Source organism: Hyaena hyaena, unplaced genomic scaffold (genome assembly GCF_003009895.1).
Source record: "Hyaena hyaena isolate Hyena2069 unplaced genomic scaffold, ASM300989v1 scaffold_118, whole genome shotgun sequence".
In the NCBI taxonomy this organism is placed as follows: Eukaryota; Metazoa; Chordata; class Mammalia; order Carnivora; family Hyaenidae; genus Hyaena; species Hyaena hyaena.
This window is the reverse complement of record NW_024080751.1, coordinates 2,502,418-2,511,915: the sequence shown is the minus strand read 5'-3', so window position 1 is coordinate 2,511,915 and position 9,498 is coordinate 2,502,418. Positions and strand designations below refer to the sequence as shown.

Sequence of the window (9,498 nt, the reverse complement as noted above, 5' to 3'; positions counted from 1 at the left end):
ACGGGAGCGTAGAGGGTTATATCATCAATCAGCTTTGCCATGACAGAAACGTCTGGGGCACTTGCTTGTCTCCTGAGCTCCCCGGAAAAAAAAGAAAATACCTTAAAGCAAAGGGATCCAAATTTGGGTAATTATCAGAGAAGCCCAAGGGCATCCTGTGGCACACCCACCTCCGACTTTGGAAAAGAGGCCAAGGAGGAGACAGTCGGGACTCCTCTGCCCCTTGCAGATCCTCGGGCACCTTGTGGTGCTGATTTCCTGTTGTGTCCGTCAGGTCTGGTCCTAAGTCGGTTCATTAAGAACAGGACTCTCACGGGGCCGCGGACAGATTCCTGGGCTTGGCAGTTAGCTTCCAAGGCCACGGCTCCTCCCCTCCCCTCCCACCTCCGACAGCGTCCATGTGGCCATCATCCTGTGGCACTACGTTTTCACTAAGGGCCCTGTGCGGCCATTCCCATCACCCTCAATTGTGGATTCGATGACACATGTTGTGCAGATGTTAAGTCACATACCTGCGAGGCGAATGAGCCTAAATCACACTTGGTCTCCAAACCCACCTAGATGCGTAATTTTGCACTCCTGGAAGTCACCCACGATGTAGGGAGAATGTGGCCCCAGCCTGGCCCCAGTGAGCGGACGCATCTCACAATGTAGCCGGGCTGGGGAGAAGCTGACGACACCAGTGGGCGGGCCAGGAATGGGTCCGTTTCCAGCTCTTCTGCAACGACTTTGCCAGGAGCCAGAAGGGTCCCGCAGGCTGTGAACATCCCAGTCTGAGCTCCGAGCCCGGGAGGCCCCAGCACACAGCTTGTGCTGGGCATTCTCTATGCTGATGCTGATCCGTGCAAGGCCTTTGATCGACCTCTCCCAGCAGGGACTTTACCATGGCAGCAGTCCACGAGGGAAGCGCCACACAGCACCGCCGTGGCTGCAGGACTCTGGGCAGGACACAAGGGCACAGCTTGTCCATAACAACTGGAGACTCACGTGCTGGTGTGACGCCAGCCCCTTAGCAGGGAAGTGGGGCGTTGACGCGGGTGGCTCTCAGGACAGGGTTTGAAGCATGGATGAAAGATAGATACACATAGTCACCGCTTGCAGCAGTTGGCGGGGGGGGGGGGGGGGGGGGGGGGGGGGGGCGGGGAGGGCCGGAAGGCCAATTTGCAGGGGCTCCGAGAATGGGGCAGGGTCTTGCTCTCATCTCCAAGATGCCTCCTGACTCGGATCACCTGCTTCTAAATGCACTTCAGTGCTTTATCCTGTTGCAGATGTTCACTTGGTGGAGGTGATGGCTGAGGGCCTCTGGCGCGTTTCCTGTAGTTTGAAGGAGCTGAGGAAGAACCGGAGACCTCTTTGCCCTCTGATGCCCTCCCCCCAGAACTCACCCCCTAGGCTCCCAGCTTTCTCTTTATTTGCATCCTTGTGAGATTCATAATTGTGTGAAATTGCATGAAATGTGCAGTGCATTTGATTAGCTCTGCCTGCGGCTATCGGTAGGTACAGTATATGTATATACAGTGATTTTGAATTTAATGATTTTTGCAGTTAAGCCAGCCAGGGCTGGAGGGAATGTACAATCACCAAGGTGAAGGCAGCAATTTACTGGGCAGCCTGCTTCTGCTCCTTCTCATTCTCGCGCCTGGTGATCCAACGGCTTCCACATCGGGTTGCTTAATTGGGAAAGAAAGAGAAGGTTTTGAGCAACTCATTTCTATTCCTGAAGCAGTCCTCATTTTCTTTCACTCTGACGACTTCCCTTCTTCTGTCCCATCGAGGAGAGTGAGGGGGACGTGAGTGGGGAGGGCCTGGGGCCGCCCTGCTCGTGGACACTCTCTCGGGACAGACACACGCTCCCAGTGGTCTCGAGCTATGAAGGGCCAGGCCCACCCACCCCAAACTTGCCTTATTATGAGGTCCATTTGGGATGCAGGTGCAACACACCTCCCACGGGCCCCTCTCTGGTGATTCTGATCCAGTGGGCCTGGGGTGGGGTCTAGAGCCTGCATCTGTTTTGGTATTTTCAAGAATCCTTGGCTGGTTTGGGGAACAATTGGATTTGTCTGTAAGGAGAGGATAACACAGCTGACGTCTTTCCTGTGCTTCCCTCATTCGTCTGCCCCTCTTCTCCTGAGCAGGTGGCTGCACCCCCAGTTCAGAGGAGAGCGTGTGGGGGCCTCTGAGTGGATCACCTGTGCAAGGGGGGACGTGCTGTGTGTGTCCCTGGAGCTCTCCTGGGGCTCATAGGAGGCATGACTGGGGCTCTGCGTGTCTAGGGGTCCTCAGAAAACGGGGGTGCAAAGAAGCCCCGTGGAAGGGACACTGGGTGTGATAAACGGGGCTTCAGGGAGCCTTGTCTTCCTGAGTCTATGTCTTCCTTTGCCCATCTCTGAATCTTTCTTTTCTGGTAAAGGTTTTATTTTTCTCCTCATTTCACTTTTCCATTCTGCAGTTGGTGCTGACATTGTTTGAAAAAATTATCTTGACCATCAAGATAAATGTAAGGATGGTTTATACTGAGCTGCTAGGCACAGTTGAAATGCGAATCATTTGGAGACAAGAGTTTCACACAGTGACCAAATGAGCGTCTTGGCTTTAAAACCCAGCCGCTCGCTCTCCCGTCCCCATGGCAGACGCGCTGAGGGCCAGGAGCGGAGCGCTGGCAGTGCCCGGGGAGCCCACCCACCAAGAGACCCCTCGAGACAGTCAGTGATAGAATGTGACATTCGAGTCCGGGCAGGGGGTCCGCGATCCCTCCTGAGCCCCTCGTCCCTGACTGGAGCAGGTGCAGTCGCCCAGGCAGGTGGGGTGGCTGCTCACCATGCGGGGCGCAGAGCCGCCCGCGAAGGTCCTGAGGAAGAGAGGTGGGAGCGCGGAGCCGGGGCGGCCGGCATGGCAGCAGCCCGCTGCTCCTGCACCCCCAGGCCGTGAGTGTGAGGATGAGGGCAGGGCCCAGGTCGCCGTGATGGAGTGACCTCATTCAGCGATTTCATCGTGACAGAAAAAGACACGCAATAACCAGTTCGTAGCTCTGCAGCCCGGCGTGACACGATGGCAGAGCAGTACCCCCCAGAAGAGCCCTGCTGGGAAACACGTGCTCAGACTGGAGAGGCTGGGGCTCCACCCCTCCGTCCCAGTCCCCACCGAGGGGTCCGGATCCTCTTCCCTAAGTTATCTCATTAAGACCGTTTGTTTTTGTAATTCCTTCAGTGCTTCCTCTTCCTGAGGGTAGAGCTGTTGAACACTTCTCATTGTGAGATGCTCCCTACTCTCGAAACCAGGGTCAGCAAGCTAGTTCTGCCAAGGGCCAGAGAGTCTACACCACAGGCTCCGCGGCCAGGCGTCTGTGCTGCAGCCATAGGTCAGACACAAACGCATGTTAAATAAAACTTTTTTTACAAAAACAGATGTTGGTGATACAGGAGTGCTGATGCATAGGGGCGCATGGACCCCAATGTTCATAGCGGCACGTTCAACAATAGCCAAATCATGGAAAGAGCCCAAGTGTCCATCAACTGACGAATGGATCAAGAAGATGTGGTTCATCTATACAATGGAATAATACTACACGGCAATGAGAAAGAATGACACCTGGCCGTGTGTAGCAACGTTGATGGAACTGAAGGGTGTTATGCTGAGTGAAATAAGTCAGAGAAAGACAGATGCCATATGTTTTCACTCACATGTGGATTTTGAGAAATTTAACAGAAGACCATGGGGGAAGGGGAGGGGAAAAAAGTTACAGAGAGGAAGGGAGGCAAACCATAAGAGACTCTCAAATAATGAGCACACACTGAGTGTGGATGGGAGGGTAGGGGAGAGGGGAATGTGGGTGATGGGCATGGAGTGGGGCCCTTGTTGGGATAAGCACTGGGAGTTGTATGGAAACCAACTTGACAATAGATGTTAAAATAATTGTTGGATAGATTTGGTCTGAGGCACATCAGCATTAGAGAGTGTTTTAGAAACACTCGACAACATTCACTGGGAGGTGGAGGGGAATGTGGAGTCAAACAGAAAAAAAAACCCACCACATCCCAAAGAGAACATCAGTGGATCCAGGGGCCAGTTAAGGGTGTCACTCCCCAGGCTGGTGTCTGAGACAAAGGCTACCTTGTGAGGGCTGCACACAGAGATGACCATCGGCTCTGAAGGAACCATTGCACAAATACAGAAGGGCCACAGCGTGGTGATGCACCAGCTACAGGGAGAGTCCCACAGAGGCATGGATGTTGGGTGTCCCCTGGAGGGTGTCTCAGGAGCTGTGGACATATCCCTGGCACCAGCACTCTGTGGCCATATGGTGCTGTGAGCCTCCCATGTGTCTGCCGATTTTTAATTAATATTCTTGGACATAGAGCGATTATTCCACCACAGGACTATCCTTGTGAGCCAGCGCCACCAAAGCCATCAAAGTCTGTCTCCTCCTCATGCCTTTACAGGTCCCAGCAAGCAAAGCTTTAATGGTGACATCAGAACAGGTGCACAGAGACCAGAAGCCGAGGGAGCCTGCAGGAGCCATTGAGGCAGAAGGCGAGTATTGCTGTGAGCGTGGGTGGGACCCCCGAGGGATTGCATGACCTAGGGCCGGGGCATGAAGCGAAGCACCAGCCCTTTTACCAGTGGAGCTCCGAGCGAGGCCTGGTGCCCAGCTTCATTTGCCCTTGAGGCCTAGAAGCCCAGCCATGGACACGTCCACACCACCCCTCACGGGGGCGCTCCTGAGAGATCTGGTTATCGTCTGTGCCATGGACTTAGTCTTGACAAATAGATTTTGTTTCCACAATCAGCTGAACGAAGCACTATTCCTGTTGCAGTCTAATCAATGTGCATATGGATTGCTGGTTCAATAAAAGAAACCAAGGAGGAGATATTTAAGAAGCCAGAGAAGTGGCCAAAACTCTGCAGCAAACGTGATTTACTGCAGCCCGCTGGTGCGTAGGTCTTGAGGCGTGCGACTAAGGAAGAATTCTACAGTAATCACCTCACCGAACGAGAGCTCCAGGTGGAGACTCTTCTCTGGTGAAGCCTGAGGATTTTTCTTCTTTTCTTGCCCAGCATCACACAGTTCTTGGTGTGAGGTGACTTATATGATGAAATGTTAGACGTTGCTTGTTAGAGTGATGTCTCCCTGCAAGTAGAAGTCCGACGGGGCGGCGTTTCACTCGCCAGGTGTGTTCGCCCGGGGGGTTGCAGTGATGCAGCCAGTCCGTGGCCAAAGTGAGTGGAGGACTTGGAGACTGTACGTTCTGGTCCAGCAAAGACACCATAGAAGGGGAGGGCATGGGGATGGGGGCTACATTTGGCCTTTGTGGCTTCAGCCTCCATGCCCCCCCCCCCACAACCACACGCTGCTTTTGGTGTGAGCCTTCTGCCCTGGCTGGCCTGGTTCCCCCCACCCCTATCCCCCATCTTCCCATCCCCCATCATCCCATCCCCCATCCCCCCAACCCCCATCCCCCCATTCCGCTTCCCCCCAACATGCCTTGCTCACATTTGCCCTTCCTTCTCAGGTGGATTCTCTTTCGCCATCTTCTCTGCCAGGCTCCCTTCCACACCCAACACAAGTCCCCTACTTCCCAAGTGGACCCTCGTAACTGCATAAAACTCATCTTCCTTCTTATTGGTGCCCATTTCCAACAGCTGGCATCACCAATTATGTCTTTAATTCTCTTTCTGATGACTTCAGTGTTGGCTTTTTAAACCAAATACAGAACCCAAGATGGCAGGGGCTGAATTTTATATGTATTCCACAAGTGCTTATTGAGTAACTAACATGAGCTGTTCGTTATCTGGTAGTATAAATACTATGAAATTTATTGGCATAATTAAAGCTCTATCATCTGTCTTGTGCACCAATAGCGATGATCAGACACTGAAGGGTTCCTCTAAACACAATGTGGAGGATGGAGTTGCAAGTGGCCGCCATCAGGGTCTTTGTTTGGGGAGGTATCCACCATACCATTGCTATTATCCTAAAATAAACCAGGTGTAGGCCTTAATCTGGAATTTTGGACAAAGCGGTAGATGCCCTGCTGGAAGACCACACTTCTGCTTGCACTCCCAACTGCTTTTATCAGCCCATGTAATTTCTCTTGTACTCTCTCTGTCCACTTCAATACATAGACAAATAAAAGCAGCGAAATAAGAGTGTACATGGACACTGCACTCACAAAGAGGTACAAATGGGAAATAGGCATATGATAGATGTTCAACATCTGTCATCACTAGGGAAATACAGGTTGAAAGCACAGCGGCGTTCCGCTCCACCCTGCAGGAATGGTCAAATTAAACACAAGCAAGCAGAGAGAACTAAACGTTGGAAGGAGTATGGCGAACAGATATTCTCATTCACTACCAGTGACGTGGAAAATAGCACAGTCTCTATGCACAACAGCTGGGAGTTTCCTACAAACTTAAACTTACTAACATCCGGCAATCTCAGCCCTCGGAACTCAGCAGAGTACAAATAAGAATCTTTGTCACACGACAACTGTATTCAAATATCGATGGCAGCTTCATTTTAAAAACCACCTAAAAAAAAAAAAAGGAAACACTGCAGTTGTCTGTTAACTGGGGAAGCGGTAGACAAACTGATGGAAAACTCATCAGCAATAAAAAGAAGGAACTCTCCATACTCCCAACAATATGGATACATCGCAAATGCATCATGCTCTTTGGAAGAAACCAGACTCCAAACACCACATGCTGTACGATTCGGTTTATAGTACATTCCCAAAAGGCAAAACTCTAAGGACAGAAAATAGATCGGTGGTTGCCAGGAGCTGAGGGAGGGGGGAAGGAATGTTCTATACCTTCTTGTAGCCGTGGTTACGTGACTGCGCATTTGCCAACACTCACAGAACTGCATCCTAGGAAGGTGCACCTTCACTGTATCTAAATCATATCTTAAAAACTAACTTAAGCCAGCAGCTCTGATTTCAGCTGGGCTTGGGATTCGTCCCTCCCAGGCATCCCTGAGCTGCTCCAGGCAGATTCAAGCCACCACCAGGGAACCTCAGGTCCCTCAGACATGGCTGGGAGTCCAGAAGCCAGACCCTCACCGGGTTCCTCCTCGATCCCCAATTGCTGGTCATGTGTGGGACATTCTCAGCAGGTGGGTGACACAGAACCTCTGAAAACCTGCTTGCACATAGAATGTCCAGTAGCCGACTCCGCAGCCGGGGCCAGGAGCTTTGCACCCTGGACCACCGCCAGCCGCCAGCCTGAAGGGAAGGGCGTGCCTCAGCTCATCCTGCTTCCTGTCCAGGAGCCCAGGCTCCCCATAATGACAGATGTCACCCCCACACTGCACTCTCCCTGGAAGTCAGAGGCCAGATATCTCACTCCACATGAGAACCGCCTCAACATGAAAATAAATCCTAAGCACAAGACAAAAAGCCAAATGAGTATGATACCTCAGAATTTGTGAGGGCTTTTAATTTTACTATTTTTTCTTTTCTCTCTAGCAAAGGGCAGCTTTGTCTTTAAAATCATCAGCTGGTGTAGCTGAATCTCTGTTTTCCAGGCAGCGCACAGAAATATTCCTACCTGAGGAGGGGAGTGGTATCCATGGTAACAGTGTGCAAAGGCCTTCAGCACCTTGTACACTGGCGGCCAGGTGGTGAGCCATGGCCGTGGCCGTGGCTTATTCCTGAGAGCTGGCTAATTGGAGAGCTTGTAACAGGCTCTCAGTGTGTGTGTGGGGCGGGGGGGGAGGTCGTTCCCTGAAGCGATGTGACTTGGGACCTCACTCATTCCTGGAGGGAAGAGATTAGAGCGGCTATGATCCAGAGATGCCAGGCCTCAGAGCCGGACTGCATGGATCTGACTCCAGACTCCCTCATTCGTAGCTGTAGGATGCTGGGCAAGCACTTAACTCCTCTAAGCTGGTCTCAGTAAAGTGTGGATTGTAGCACCTACCCCTTAAATGTGTCAAAACGATTCCACATGATGGGAGTCCAACACCATGGAGAGCACTCAGTCAAGAATAGTTATGATGATAACACATCAGTGCTCACTGGGGTCATCTGAATCGCTGTCCCCACCCCGGCTGAGGTGAGCTGCACACCTCACCTGCCTTCCCCAACGCACAGAGCACCTTGGATCCCCAGATGAATTGGGGAAGGGACCCTAGAAAAGGCCCTTTAGGGAAAGTGGCAAGCAGGCAAAGGGAAGCTGGTGGGCATGCATGTGTGGTTGGATGGACAGATGGATGGATGGATGACGGATGGGTGGATGACGGGTCAGTGGGTAGGTGGATGGATGGATTGGAGAGGTGGGTGGCTGGATGACTGAGCGGGAGGGTGAAGGGATTAAGAGATGAATGGGTGGGTAGGTTGATGGATGGGCTAATGGTGGCCCTGACGGCTTAGTCAGAAGGAGGCCGATGTCATTCACCCAAAGCTTTTATCTTCCAGCTAAAATGCCTCAAAGTTGTCCTGCGGTCACCATCACAACAAATGCAAATTCGTTTGACTTCCCAGACAGGGCTTCATCTTTATGGGAGAAAAGACCATCCTTGGCTTCATTAGCAAAGAGGTTCGTGACGGGCTGCCCAGGAGCTGCCCCACACCTTCCGTTGGACCAGGCGCTTGGAGCTGAGCAGTGGGAACAGCCTGGAGCATGTGGTCTTTCCTAGTGCCCGCTCTCCCTGCCTGTGCTCACTGAGCTTTTATCTTTGTAATTACACTGGGACACATTTCTCATTACAGGCACCGGGAGAAGCCATGAGCGAGCAAGCGGCTGGTTAAGCAAGAAAGAGAAAAGCAAAGATTGACCTAGTTTGGATAAAATGGGATCTCCCCTGAACCTTTCCCAGATGGAAATCTCACTAAACTCGAGCCCTCTGCGGCTCAGTGCAGACATATTGTTTTCCTTCACTTTTTTTTTTTTATTACCATGCTTTTTATGAGGTTTGTTCTTTTTTGAATTGGGTCGAATTACAAAGGATGAGAATAACTGTGCGAGTCTGAACGTTCAGCCTGAACAAAGCCTGAGGCTTCCTTGGAGCCTCTGCTCATAGGTGCTGGCTTGCATGCAACACAAGAGCATCTCTGGAAGAGTCTGGTGAGTGTGCATGAGTGATGCGGATGGAGCCATGTGCTGAGGGGGGCAGTGGCCAGCAAGGCCTAGGGGCCTGGGCACGTCCACATGGCTCCCGTGGCCCCATGGCCGAGGCCGTGGTGCCGGCTCTGGTCGCAGGGTCCCCAGCTGGAAGGGAGCCATTGGGATTGGAGAAGATCCAAACACAGGCAGGGACTATTGAATGGATGAGTGGGAAGGCTCTTGACCTGACAGCTGTTTGTTTACTTGAAGAGCAGTAAGGTTGGAGAGAATAGTTCTGTGTGACGTCAGAGAACAGAACTCAGAGTAATTGATAAAAATATCATAGATGCCAAGTCCAAGCTAAAATCCAAAGTTGCCACGGCCTGCATGGAAATACCTTCATCCCTGCTAGGGCTGGATCCAGCGTAAACAGCATTGGCCGGAGGCTGCCTT

The 9,498-nt window shown here is 52.0% G+C and overlaps 1 long non-coding RNA gene across 2 annotated transcripts; it reads left to right on the top strand.

Annotated features, from left to right (window-relative positions):
• Window positions 1-6,863: 6,863 nt before the first annotated feature.
• On the top strand, window positions 6,864-8,857 carry LOC120234996. 2 transcript variants are annotated; one of them, XR_005529268.1, is made up of 4 exons: window positions 6,864-7,114; window positions 7,467-7,572; window positions 8,418-8,538; window positions 8,712-8,857. It is a non-coding gene; the product is annotated as an uncharacterized LOC120234996 (long non-coding RNA). The 2 variants fall into 2 exon arrangements; XR_005529269.1 differs by lacking the exon at window positions 7,467-7,572.
• Window positions 8,858-9,498: the final 641 nt, after the last annotated feature.